This window comes from Micropterus salmoides, unplaced genomic scaffold (genome assembly GCF_014851395.1).
Source record: "Micropterus salmoides isolate LMB-PRFRI ecotype aquatic unplaced genomic scaffold, ASM1485139v1 Ms_hic_scaffold_13, whole genome shotgun sequence".
NCBI classification, from domain to species: Eukaryota; Metazoa; Chordata; class Actinopteri; order Centrarchiformes; family Centrarchidae; genus Micropterus; species Micropterus salmoides.
In genome coordinates, this window is record NW_024040374.1 from 3,861,296 (window position 1) to 3,873,450 (window position 12,155).

The following is a 12,155-nucleotide window of genomic DNA, read 5'->3' on the forward strand; positions in this document are numbered from 1 at the left end:
AGTTCACATGCTGACAGGGATTTTGCATGTGTATCCTCTGGAGACAGATCTCTCTAGCTGGGAGGTGTTTTACAGGCTTTACAACACAACAGCTCTACCCTCCTGGGACTCTCAAACAGACACAAATCACTTTGACATGTCTTTTTTCCCTTTTTTCATACAGCATATAGACATCTGGAGAAATGGCCAATGCTACATATAAGATCTTTGACTTCAATAACAAGTAATGACTTTGAGAATAAATAGTCACACATAAACATTATGCTGTCATTCAAAATAGGATTAAATGTACAGATTTTACTGTGACAGTGAATTTTAAGTCATTTTAAATTACACAAATTTGATATTTGTTGAACATGAAATGCTGCATTTGTACAGTTTCCAGTTCCCTTGGGTCTGCATTAGTTCAGTTTATGTGCCACACAGAGATTCCAATTCAAGTACGGCAAATCCAGCACAAAATATTTCTTGATCACATCAGTGCAGGCAGAGCAGTAATATGGAAATCCCTTTCATGGATTGAACCAACACGAGAGAGATTAATGGAATGAAACCAAGCTGTGAGCAGGGCCAAACACACCACTGAGTGCTCTTTATGTGGTAAAGGGTTGCTTAGTCCAATGGTGTTTTTATGTTACCACTCTCTTAATGACTGAGTTTTAACTTAAAGGGGCACTGGACTGTCAAAACAGCCTTTCAGAAATTTTACATTTGCAATAATTCAAGCCCATTTGTAGACAGAAAACCACTCTCTCTTGTGGTTTCTCTCAATCTCTTTATCTAGTTCTGTCTCCGTCTCATGTTTTAACCCACTGTTTGGCTGCCAACGTGCAAACCCAACCTGTGATCTGTAACACACGTGATGCTTCAAAATCACGTCATCAAAAATAATCATTGATGGCAATGGCTTTCTTCTTAGTGAGGAAGTCTGCAATTCACATTATAACCAGATTGGTGTGAAAAAAATAGAATAGCGCAGTACATTGTTTGCATCATTCATAGTTCTGTAGCCTGTGTTCCCCAATAATTTTAGTTAACATTATTTGTTTGATCAATTCTTAAAGGACATATGCTAGCATTTTAACAATATAAGAATGAGAAGGAAAATTCTGGACAGTGTGTATAGTTTGTCAGGTAAACGTGCATTTAAAAAAAAAGTAGAATGGGACCCAGAGCTATCAGCTATCAAGCTACTGTCTTGTGGAACCAGCTCCCTGTTTAGGTTCATGAGGCAGACACCATGTTCACCATGTTCACTTTACAATGATGCACTGAACTTCTCTCTCCTCCTCTTCATCTGTATGTAGTTTTGTGCATTCTGTGTCTCTCCTCTCTCTTTCTGTCACTTTCAGCAGGTATTTCTGCCTCCAGAGCTGGAGAGTCTGGATCTATGATTGCAAGGCACTTACTGCCCCCATATTCCTGCTCAACACCTGCTGCTATTATTATTATTATTATTATTATTATTATTATTATTACTATTATTATTTATTACACTAACATTTCTATTATTTTGCATCTCTGTCAAACTGTGTCACTTGTGCTTAAAGAAGGAAAAGAAGGAAGAAATTGAGAGATATGATAATGCATTGTTGGTTTTGGTCTTTCCATGGTATTTAAACAAACATTTTAACAATGCATATCCATTATTTGCTTTAGATTTATTATTATTAAATAAATAAAAACAGAGTATGAAGCAGTGAGAATAAAATTAATGTCACTTCAATCTGGTTATATATTAAACAAATTATTTTCGTGTAGTGTAGCTACAGACGTGTGACTACCTTGAACTGAGAAGGTCAGCTATGCTAATAAGATACTACTACCGGATTTGTATAGTAAGATGAGTACATTGCATTTGTTTAATGAGAGGCAAGAGAGCAAGCCTTAATTAGTATCCTCCTTTTACTAATTAGCAAGGAAACTGGAATGTTTATTGTTCTGAGGTTCAAGTGGTTACAAGGTGTAGGCCTCTGAGAAATGTTTTATTGACTGATAAAAACTCCAACTCTCTTTTGTTGAGTAGCTTAGTTCTTTTTCTTAATTTTATTCAAATGCAGTAGATAAGTGATCTGTGAAAGCATCTTTGCCTAATTTACTGTGAGTGGAGTGTATGGTCAGAGGTGGACATTACACGGACACATGCACCACTGCTCTTTTATTCTGCTTGATATTTCACAACTTCCACCCCGGTTACTAATTATGCAAAGTTGACCCATTCTATTAGGATGTCTGTGTAGCATTACTGATGTGAATACAGTGGTGGTAAATGGAGAAATCCGAAGTAACCTGACATGTATAAACACATCACTTACCAATATGTTTGAAGATATCATTTCTAATGAATGAATATTGACATGCCCTGCCTCTGCTCCCTGATAGACTTGAATTACCATAACTACTATCTACTATTTGCATACTGTAAAAGCTTGATTTTGAGTGACTTGTTTCTTGTCAGAAACTAAAATATTATTGCCGTCAGATCAATTTCATCAGCTGTGAAGTGGATGACCCTGATGAAGTATGATGCTTCATCAACTACAAAAACAAAATCAATTACTTTTCTTCAATTTAGGCTCTTTCCCGGATTTTTTTCATCATAAGATGCACAACAGCACAGCAAATAAGTGCAGACACACAGTCAGAGCTTCCATTTTCTTGTCATCTCCGATCCCCTGCAGGGAACTCAGGAGGAGCAACAACAATAAATGACATTTTTGGTCATTTAGACGAGGGCGCCGATGAATTTATGTTACTCAGTGAGTTGACAAATGTGTCCCCATGTGTCTTAGTTGCTTTAGCCTATTAGTTGTGATATGAGAAAATAAAGTGTAATACCACAGTGATGGCAAAGCCCAGGATTATGTGTCAAAGTCAGTTTAAATTTGGCTGTAGGGTGGGCAGCTGCTTAGAGAGTGTGTTGTATTGGTCTGTTATAATTTGGATCCAGGTGATTGTTACAGGTTGGAAAGTAACTCAGTATATTTACTCAAGTAGAATTTGAGGTACTTGTACTTTACTTCAATATCTCCATTTTATGCCAATTTGTACTTTTACTTAACATTATTTGAGAGGGAAATATGTTATTTTACTATGCTACATGTATTTGACAGCTACAACTACTATTTAGTTAAGAGGTAGAAGAAATACCTACATTCATTACAGTTAAAATTTAATTGGCGACTCAGTTTAGCAACAAAGAGTATCAAAAAGTCCATAGAAGTCCTTTGTGACTGCCTGTCTATATGCTCAGTTCCAAATGTTTCAAGGTTCATGTTCCCAACATTCATATTTTCACCAAAAATACAACTAAATACAGAGCTTCTATTTCTTAAAATCAAGGTTTGCTGTTTACCTTTGGTACACACAAACATACTCTGATAGGAGCCATCATTCTACATTATGTAAACTGTTACTTTCAATGACTTAAATTTTTGTTTTTTATCACTTGGGGACAGTAGAAAAACCAGTAAACACAACGTTGACATTTAACCAGCTAATCACTAACTTTGTTTGCCTGCCGTTCGCCTGCCATTTGCTCAGCAGTATCCTGGGCATGTAGAGTAGCCTACAGTGGGTTTATCAGAGCTTTTTCACTGAAAGAAGGCAACCAGCCGCAGCTGGAAACAGGGTTGATGAGAGAGGTGACAGTAAATGAAAAACAGTAGCGCTGCGGGCCATAAAACCAACCAACCAACAGTAAGTTGAAAGACATGAAAATGCTCTGGAGAACTCTGGAGGATGCTAATTCTCTGGGTTTGTTAACACAAGCAACCCCTTACAAAGTACATGTAGTAACTTGACTATTGTTCTCGTTTATGGTGGTGTTGCTACTTTTAAAACAATCTGAATACTTATTTCACCACTGACTGTCTTTTCAAAAGTTTCTGGTAAAGAAACCTTACAAATCTTGTCACTGTTAGCTTACTAGCTAACAATATAGCTTACTATCTGCTGCCCTTGTCTGCATGTGTGTGTAAATGAAAATTAATAAATATCTTACTGCTTCTTGAGTCTCAGCCTTGTTTTGTATGTATGAAAGATTGCTGTTAAGCCTGAGTTAGGCTAATATCTTCTAATGCATAGCAGCCATGACAGTTGGCTCATTCAGTGTAAGCTGCTCCGCTTGAACAACAGAAGGGTATATAAATGCACCCAGTGATAATGAAATGTATTTTCGGATAATGTTTTAGCTTCAAAATTTAATAATAGCATTTCACCTTTTTTGTTGCTGTCATACAGTCAGAGGAGTAAAATACCTGTAGTATATTTTTTTTTTTGCTTGCTTCAGTCCCATTTATCAAAGCACCTCCTCCTCTGTTTTCTAAATAATGATCCTCTCAGTTTACTCCCCTTCTGAAATCAGAAATTGACTTACTGTTGGAACACTTTCTAAAAAGCAATTATGATTTTTTTCTTTAGTCTTACTTCTATTTCCTACTCAGCATCGAATGTATAAAACACCTGCTTTAAAGCAGAAGATAAAACGCATTGGTGTTAGAAGTAGTTTCTTCTGCCCCAGTTAAACATTTCAGTTACTCCTGTTCATAAATAAAATAAATACTCAGATGGGGATACATATAGATTCTGTAAATAATGTAAGAAAGAGATCTGCAAATTGGAAAACAAATGAAATGTTACCCATCTGCTAAACATTCCCCAAACAGAGGTTCAAGTAAAATAACATGTTTCAGAACAGTTCATGCTGTACAATAATTAGACCCCACAGGACCATTTTTGAGGTTACTATAAGAGCTTTTTAATCTTCTCACGTAAGGTAAATCTTATTGAAAATGGTAAACAGTGTTTAGAGATCGCCTTTAAGAGTGATTAAATATGTACTACGTGGCCTATCAATTTTGGTCTTCTTTACATAATCTGCTTTATTCTTTGAAGAATGGTAAACAGACTTAGTTATTTAACTACTATAGTAACATTTTGAGGTATTTTTAATTTATTTCCACTTATTCTCCACTTTGGAAGCTAAAGCAACATAGCATACAACTAGTTCATTTCCAGATTTAGAGGCTAAATTGAAAACATACAGTATGTTCATCTTATAAAATGTCGTACACTGTTATAGATTATGCTGCCCAACAGTATATTAAGTACTTAAAAGTACCTCCACCATAGCCAACAATAAAATGCTGTTAAGCAAAGTAAAGTACCTTTTACTATCACTACGCTCATTGTTTCATTTGCCTAATATATTCAGATTCAAAACTTCAGAATCACCACCCTATACTGCAATACTGTAAAATACACTATATGATTACCATCCATAATTATATTGCTAATTTCATGTGTTCATAAACTCAATTGGTAACCATATACTGTAAAAGGGGTTGTGAACACCAGCAATTCCTATCAACATGGAGAAGAATAGAAAGCAAGGCAGTGCAATCAATCAGAGTTCTTGTGGACAGGCTCAGAGAGGTAGGCAGAAGGCCCCCGTTAGAGTGGACAGGCTCAGAGTTACATTTGATCAGACAAAACTATATGTTGCAATGGAGTAAAATACATTTAAGTTTGTTTCTTCCATCTATAATTGTAGAGGATGTCTTCATTGATCACAACTTGATTACATATAGGATAGATATTATGGAAATGATAGATACTGTAAATGTTGGATAATGTAAGTGTATTGCCTTATGTGAAATCTTTGTAATCTGTATTTTACTGTATACTGTAGCATACTACTTTCAGCACTTCTAAGGTGATTTGAAACATGTATCTCGCATTGTTATTAGATTCACTCATAGTTAAAACGACTAAACTGAAAAGATATCATTATGTTGTGTTTTGGTGATTAAACCATGTGTTCTTATGACATATCACGAGAAACTCATATTTTGAATCAATTGTTGTGTAATTTGAATGAAAGATTGACTGTGTGATGAGTTTGGAGTTCTGTACTAAGAGTAGTGAAATTTTTACCACATGTGATAATAGTAATCAAAAAAAACTTTTAAGTACATTTTTGGGACACATAGGAACTTTTATTTAAACCTGTTTTACATTTTTCTGGCCATTTGGTGGCAGCGCAACAAGCACAACACTGACATATGATCAGCTTATAAAGGTTATATGCCAAACATGGTACCATACTGCTAGATTAGCATTTATTTGAAATCATGGACACTGTGGATGAGTAAGCCCTGCAGTTGATTCACTATTCTTAAATCTCTGGTTTGGACTGAACCAAAACAATAAAGTAATATGCCAAAAATCAAAATGAGCTGAAAGACACTTAAACCATCTGCAGAGCTAAGAGGAAATGCAAAGTCTGTTGATAATTCTCTGTGGGTTCATCACTATGAGCAACATCTTTCACATTACATGTAATCCATTATATATATATATATATATATATATATATATATATATATATATATATATATATACATTTCATTTTGCAACAGTGGTGCAGAACTGTATTTGACTTTCATTTTGAGTTGAGTAAAAGATCCTGAAATCCTGCCCACGTGTAAATATTTATAAAACCTCAATGGTTGATATCTACAGTAAACAAGACCAAATGAGAGTGAGGATCTGAGAAGAATATACGTGAGATATATTTAAGGGAGAAGTACACTTAAATAGTAGTTTATATTTCTGAGGTAAAGGAACTTGAGCACTGTACTGAACTGTGGCTCCACATGAGTGTGTATAATGTGTTATAATTAATAATATAATGTAACTGTGTTAAATTCACCTCAGGGCACCACTCTTAAAGAAGAGAAAATTGATAGCCAATTAATAAATCCAGTTTCATAATATGCTAAATAAATTTGGAACTCAAATTAATAATTGAATTGATAACTATAACCAAAATTACTATCAATAGCTAGTAGGTTGAAGGATTTGGAGTTCTACATGGAAGAGGTTGGCAATATATTCAGTCTTATACAACACTGAAGAAACCAGCATGTTTATCCACAAGCATTTCATTAAAATAAAACAAAAGCAAACACACAAGAAGGATCCTAAAACTAAAATGCCCTAAACTAAAGAACAAAGGGTGTGTAAGCGTGTGTGTGAGAAGGAGAGCGTGTGTATGTGTGTGCGTGCAAGGTAGGGTGCGCACCAGAAAGAATGTGGTCTGTTTCTTTGTTTTGCCTCTATAAGATTTGCGTGCATGAGCATGAACACACATTGTCAGAAACAAAGAAAGCATGTGAAGCGGCAAGCATAATGTTAACCACGAAAACGGTAACAACCATAAACCTCGGTGAAAACCACATCAGTACATTGACATGGAAAAATTTAGCAGTCTTGTGCTTAGCCATGTACACTGCTACTCAAATAGTTTTGTTACCAGTGTGCAGAGGAAGAAAAGTTTCTTTGACATTCTATTTGTAACTGGTGATTCCTTTGTAAATTAGCCAGTGTGCCATATTCCGATTGTGCAAATGGAGGACCCAGTCGCTCCATCTGTTCTCCTCAGAGTTAAGCCTTCTGTACTTTGCAAATACAATTGTCTAGGTAATACATTCTGACTGTAAATCCAACAGATGTCCGCTACTCTAGGCAGGGACATGCAGCACAGCAGCAGTAGAAGCGCATGTGTGCGTTGGAGAGAGATGCACACAAAGGAAACTGTTCAACTGGACGAGAAACTGAGTGTAGGAGCTTTAAATTAGGTAGGTTAGGCATTTGCTGCATGTAAAGTTATCTGTTGTTAAACCGTGCACAGTGAGAAAACAAGGCGTATATATATTTGCCAACATAGGGTTCCCTTCTAGACACAGATGCTTTTTGTGTGTGTGTGTGTGTGTGAGAGTGAGAGTGAGAGAGAGAGTGTGTTTGCTTCGTAACTGTGGAACCTAAGGGCCCTTCATATTTAGCCTGCACTGGGGCCCGTCATTCTAACATACTATTTGTCATATTATAACAGGATTATAAAATGAGATGCATTTTGTAGATATATACATGTTATATATGTTTTTAGTTCACTGACAAGGTTTTAATGTAAAAGGCAAGTTCCTTAAAAAAAGTATTGCCATATCAAAATTTGAAAATACTCTCTTGCATCTCCTGTAAACAAATATTTTAAATATTGTCATGTCACAAGTAGAAAATAACCAGCATCTCTACATACATTTTTGATATTGCCATGCCAAAAGTACCTACCTTTTTACGGCATGTTTTGTACATGTTGGGCAGTGCAGTTTGTGATGGAACAGTGTATCTTTTGTCAAGAGTTTTAACGAGGTGTTTAAACCCACTTGACTCCACTGTAGCTATGGGAGCCATATCATTTGCGATGTAGTGGCAAATGGCATCAGTTATTTCTTCCCATTTTCTTGAATCCTTTTCGTATTATGTTGCTTTTGTAAATGCTTGTGATATGAACACCTGCTTTGTGGAGGCACTTAATACTGGGCGAGCCATGCACTGTTCATATCCGGTAATGTGATTGTGCTCCAAATGTTGAAACAGATTGGTGGCATTACCTTTGGTCGCTGAAAATGTTTTTCTACAGTGTTAACATTTCACTTCATTGTGACATCGACATTGTTGTGTCGTCTTTACTGAAGCTAAAATGTGTCCAAACGATGGACACTGCGTTTTTCTTGTACAAGCTGCTCGTCTTGCTCAATTGACCTTTCGCTAAGCCCCGCCCCCCTTAGTTACAGTTGCTAAGTCCAACAAACTGTCGGCGGTGCCACTGTCTAATACTGCACTCCCTGGAGAAATATTGTCAAATTAGTTGGAAAAAGCGATCTCAGAAAGAAGCAGACAGTTTTGCAGTTGCATTATAGATCTGAAGGTTGTATTCAGGCTGTCAAACTGACTCAAACGGATGTGAAAAAAATTAAGGATAGAAGCTAAAGCCTACCGATCACACAAAGTACAAATGAACCACCACATCCCCTGACGATTGAGACAAAAGACAACGATATGAACAATCTACACTGTTCCTGTAAAGCTGGGTAGGCCTCTATTCATTATTAAAATCTTTAAAAAGCAGAACAGTAGGTCTTTATTACGTTACATTGAGTAGGAATTTAGCTAGCGTTAGTTAACTAACATTACATTAGGAACAACCCACATTTTTCTGGATTTATTTTAGGTTTTGGAAAGAGAATAAATTGTACTTCTCCTATCAACCTCTTTGGGTAGCGACTGTAACTATTACAAGTGCCCCAGGAACCGCGTTTGACCATATCTTGGAAAAATACAGCCAAAAAAATGGCATTAGGCATTAGAGTCAATGGAGCGCATCCATGAAAGTTTCAGACCTCAGTTAGAGAGTCCTATTCTGCGCCGTGATTAGCTAGCTGTGTATTTGGGCCGTGGCTTAGCGAAGGGTCAATTACATCGGTGTTCTCTATTTTACTCCCATTCTGCAGACTGGACGGGGCTGAGTCACGTGACTACACATGCAGTAGTGTGACAGAAGCCACCGAGGTTGTTCAGTGAGTAAACTTCACTCCCCGACACCTTAAGGGACGCACTGACGACCGACAGTAGTGGCCATGGGTTTTAGCCTCCTCGTCAGCGTGTCTGCCTCCTGTACCCAAGGTCACCGGTTCGAGTCAAGACCTTGCAGTACGATCTTGGGGCAGCCAGTCACAGCAGCATGTTTTTAAAAGGGAAAGTGTTGGTTTAAGAGGATTAAAAGAAGTAAATAACCAACATGATGAATTTACATCGTAGGTTCTTAATTTCGGTTTCAGTTACTTTCAATTAATCGTCCATCCCTATAACCTGCTGCAAATTAATCAGCCTTTCATCTGGCTACAGTTTGTACACAATGGCTGTTTATGGGGAATAAACACAGGAGAACATATTAAATGCGTCTAGTCTTCCAGTCAGAGTTGCTTTTTAACTGAGACTGTGATCTTTCCCTAACCATAACCAAGTGCTTTGAGTTGCTTAAACATAAAAACCTCGAAGGCATTATGTTGATAGTGAATGACATGTGTTCAGTATAAATGTTTCCTCATTACAATCATACAAAACGTCATCTGGGCAGCATTATGTTTCCTCCGAAACAAATTCATATTGGAACTTTGTTGTAAATGAATGCAATTTTTAGTAGAGGGTTGAAATCACACATACATAATTATTCAAAGACAAGAGCAGATAATTTCAGGAACTTATTTCATACTCTCCTCCTACTGCATCTTTATCACAGTCTAGTTTCTCTATAATGCTGCTGGCTGTAACTTGGACTGTCAATGAAAAATCTAAAATTGTTAGAGGCCATTACTTCCAAGTCATTAGTTAAAGGTGGGTGGACTGTGCAGTCTCATGAAATCATCTGTGCTGCTCTTCATGTCATTCTCCTTGCCGGAGAATGGGTCACTGCAGCACAGTTGTGAGTGATTGCCGCGCAAGACAACTGTGCTCTGATATGAATTAGTATTAATAGGTGAGGGAGGAAGTACTTGTATTGTAGCAGGCAGAAGACATTGAAAAGCTGTGAAATAGGTCGCTTAGAGGGAACAGAATTATACTAAATGTTGCAACTCTTGAGTTACAATAAGGTCATCCTAAGTCTTTTCCAACATCACTTATAACGAAAATGAATGTATCCATCATGATTGATACTGGGTCCAGGACTGACTAATTTTAAAAGGTATATCAAATATTTTAACATCCTACAACCACAGTCCTGACAATTAACCAGAATAATGTTTTGTCAGTATCTAAATGTCTTAACTAAGTCTTATTCCATGCCACATTAAAATCAAAGCACACACAGAAAACACGATTAAGAGGTAGATGGTATTGTAGCAGAACAGGACTATAAGGAGAGTAGAAACAGGGGTTAGTTTTATGAAAACTGGAAACAAGAAAATAAACTATCTGGCTAGGTGAATGTGGCAGAAGTAGTAGAAGTTGTAGTAGAAGTCTTGATTACTGGATGGGATGCAGTTGGTGAGGCTCTACTCTGCCTCAGGCACACCCGTCTCCACACAGGCAATCTCAGAGAGAGAAAGAGAGTCTGCAGGCTAGGTAACCTCTTGGACGGACTGGGGAGAGATGGGTTTAACTTGAGAAACATGGAAGGTGGGCTGAATATGAAGGGAAGCTTGTAGTATATGGCAGACAGCACAGGGATTGATAATAGAATGGCGGGTTCCTGGCCTGGACTTGGTGGCTTTGCTTCCTGGGTGTGGGTGGGACCGTGGGTCTGGGCCCTAGGGGCTGTGGGGCCACCCTGTCCCCTCTAGGCCTGCTCCCTTGCGGGGCGGGCTCGTGCCTGCCCCGATGGCCTGGTGGTGTTCCAGGACGCTCCGGCTGGGTGGGCGTTGTGGGGTTGCCTGACTGTAGGGGGGACCTGGTGAGGGGGAAGGTAGGTGGGCAAGCCTCCTCGATCCATGAGGTGCATTTTAGGAATTGAGATATCCTTCAAGATGGCGTGCTGAGATTAACTTCCGGGTCACAGGCGGGGAATCAGGGAGGCCCAAAATAGGGAAATGAGAAAGGCCCTGTGTTTTCCAGAGCTGTGTTCATTTTAAAACAAGACAATGATTGTCTAGTCTCTCAGTAAATGTTTAGCTACAACTCTGGACTAATGCAATATGGAAAGCAGTAAACTGATGGACTGCTACATAACGAAGTAAGAAAAGTACACAGAAAAAACAGCCACAGCCAGACACATGGCTCTACAGCCATTACACATTTTGTAGGGCTCTGGCAGTGGTCCTCCTTTTCCTCCTCTCACACAGGAGCAGATACCAGTCCTGCTGCTGGGTCGATGCCTTGAACAGCTCTTCTTGTGTAACGGCCCATCTCCAGGTATCTCCCCCATGTTCTTTAGCCTGTGCTGGGAGACACAGCAAACCTTGCTATGGCATGTATGGATGTACCATCCTGGAGGAGCTGGAATACCTGAACAAACTGAATGGGCATCTCTGAAGGTTAATTGTCCACAAGGCCAGCTTCATGTTCACAGGTCTGAAACACTTGTATGTAGAGTGGTTAATGTAAGGTGACTTTGACTGAAACACTGCAATACACCAAGGTTAGGCAAGGCAGCGTTGGTACATCATACAGAGGAAAATAAATGATTAAAGGGAAAGTAAAGAATAAAGATGTGGCCACTTCAAGTTTCATTAAACACAATGACAACCAGATGTTTTTAATTTATATTTAAAAATAATTTGATGAGACAAGTTTTAGATCTTTTGTAAATGAAG